The sequence below is a fragment of the Megascapheus bottae genome, chromosome Y, assembly GCF_031878675.1.
Source record: "Megascapheus bottae isolate mThoBot1 chromosome Y, mThoBot2.hap1, whole genome shotgun sequence".
In the NCBI taxonomy this organism is placed as follows: domain Eukaryota; kingdom Metazoa; phylum Chordata; class Mammalia; order Rodentia; family Geomyidae; genus Megascapheus; species Megascapheus bottae.
The window spans coordinates 7,747,255-7,750,085 of NC_143548.1; the positions used below are offsets into that span (position 1 = coordinate 7,747,255).

Genomic DNA, 2,831 nt, shown 5'->3' on the forward strand with positions numbered 1-2,831 from the left:
ATGAAGGAGAGCAGTTTTATTTTTCTTCAAACACTTTGGTTATATTTTGTCACAGAACCTTCTGATGTGCAAACTTTACTTTTGAATAGTACTTGAGTTAAATATCATAACAATCTTGGTATTACTAAGTGGAAAATGTAAGCTCCCCTTGGCCCGGGAATTTAGCCTAGTGGTTAAAGTGCTTGCCTAGCATGCATGAAGACTGGGTTCAATTCCTCTGTACCACATACATAGAAAAAAAGCTGGAAGTGGTGCTGAGGCTCAAGTGGTAGAGCTCTAGCCTTGAGAAAGTCCAAGCACAGGGCTCAGGCCCTGAGCCCAAGCCCAAGACTGGCAAAGAAAATGTAAGCTCCCCTTGCCCAAAATGATGCTATATGCACATTTTATTTGAGTAATGTAACTATAAATTCCACCTATTCCACATACTGTGCTCAGGGTGAGATATTGTTTATCACTAAAGTACTCCAAGGATATCCTATCTTCTGTTAGAACAGAACATTGTTTCTGTCACCACAAAACACTGAAAAATTTATCCTTATTGTTATGGCTTAGATATGTCTAAAATGCTTGTGCCAGTCTTAGTTGAACTGGATCTCATATTTGAGGAGAAACTTGGACATGACTTTCTCTTTTGAAGGTCAATTCCATCTAATCTGTATATATAGTTTTAGTTCACTAAGAAGCTCCATATTGGTTCCTGAATTAGTGAAGGCTTTTTGGTCCTTATGAGTACAGGTATTCTAAACCATTTGATGCTTTCATTTGCACCACCAAAGAACTCCATTTCAATGAATATACTGTGGAAATGATCAACCAATCAATCAATCCATATGCCTATGGCTTTTATGTCTCTGTATATTTAATTGAGTAGATTTATGCATGTGTTTGTGTGTCATAGGTCTATTAAATTTATACATATTAATGAATACACATTTATAAGCAAATAGTATATAAATATCTGTATAATGTGTACATATAATGATGACCAAGAAATCTCATAACAACAGATGGTGGTGGGGATGTGGTCAGGAGGGATCACTACTACACTGTTGCTGGGAGTACAAACTCATTCAACCAATATGGCAGTATGGCAGCTCCTCAAAAGACTAAACATAGAGCTTCCCTATGACCCAGCAATTCCACTGCTTGGTATTTACCCAATTATAAAGAAACAAGGAAATACTAAATAAACTAGCACAAAGATGTACATTGCAGCAAGTGATCATGGCTATTCTAATTGGAGTACTAATTAAACCCACTTTTGTAGATAAGAGGATGAAAATTGCTTTACTTACTTTTTGACATCTTTAAGTGTAAGAATTCTATGCATATACTAGCAAAATGAAGTTAATTGCAGTATCATTTACCATAGATCAGGTATGGAAGAAAACCAGAGGCCTCTTAGTACATGAATTGGTCAAGAAAATATGGAACTTATACACAATGAGATTCTATGGAAATGGGAAGACTTGAAGAAATGATATCAAGTGAATTAAATCAGAAAGAAAAGACCATAGACTCCATACTTTACCTCATTTGAAGTAATTAGTACATATCTAGCACTCTCCTACCATATGCTTGCAATAGCTCAAAACTCATATAAACTGAGACTAAAAAAACTGAACTGAGTATGGAAATGAGATATTTATTTTTCTGATTGCATATATTATATGCAGTTTTATTTTCATATACTTTTTTTCATCTTTCAAACTTTTATTTCAATGCCATTATCTGGGGAAGACTTTAGATTTTGTTAAAAGCAGCCACGTCCATAGACTGCACATAGTCCTCCAGCATGTCTGTTCCTACTTTATCTTCTTCACTACACACTGTATTTGAAGCTTCTTAATTCCATATCCCACTGGAACCAGTTTAGAGGACTCCTAGACTAAGCCATCTGCTTAGTCCTCCAATTTTGCCATATCTGTCTCATCATCCCAGGGTTTCCAATCTAGTAAGGTGGAAGACTTGGCAACAAGTGCAGGTTTTTTGGCTTTCTTTGACTCATAATCTGCAAGACGTTCTTCCCGAAGCTTCTTTGCTTCTTCACTTTCCTATGCATCATCAGACCCAAAGAGGTCAATCTCATCTTCATCTTTACTCCCCACAGCTCCGCTTCCAGTGGTGTCTTCCACATTGGCAGGACCATACTTGCCCTAAAATTTCTTCTCTCCAGGCAGGCTGCCCTTTTCCTTTTCATAGGATTTGATATGATTATATCAACGTAGGGCATGACGTAAGTCGGCAGGCGGCCGGTCGGAGACTGCCTCAAAAACTGCCACATTTGCTTGCAATGGCACATACCCATTGATGTAACTCTTGTCCACCAGGTAATTATTGAGCACCTGGAAGACCACGGGGCTCTTGAGATCTCCGAAACCCATGGTCGCGGTTGTGTCCTTGAGCTTGGTAGCAGCGAAGATTACAAGTGAGACAAGCCCACGCCCCGCGTTAAGGCAAAAATAAAAAAGGTTTTTTCATATACTTTTGTTTTGGTAATTAATACAAGGTGACACAAGACAGAGGTACATTACTTCACATACATTGGTATCCTTTGTCATGTCTTGCTCCCCAATTCCCTTCCCCTACAATCGCTCCTCATCTTGTTTTCCCCCCTTTCCTATCCGAATTCAAATAACAAAATATGCACATATCCTGGAGATCTTTTCATTTAAAGTCATACTTTATGGCCTTATGTATTTAGATTTCATTATATTGTAAATGTCTGCTAGGCGAGCCCAAGGTTTCTACTGATTAGGACAAATGAGGGAAACCATTGAGTCCATGTTCTTTGAGTCAGGCTTACTTCACTTGATAAGATTTTTTTCTAA

The 2,831-nt window shown here is 37.9% G+C and overlaps 1 pseudogene; it reads right to left on the reverse strand.

Moving 5' to 3' along the window:
* Positions 1 to 1,743: 1,743 nt before the first annotated feature.
* On the reverse strand, positions 1,744 to 2,384 carry LOC150040270 (elongation factor 1-beta pseudogene; annotated as a pseudogene).
* Positions 2,385 to 2,831: the final 447 nt, after the last annotated feature.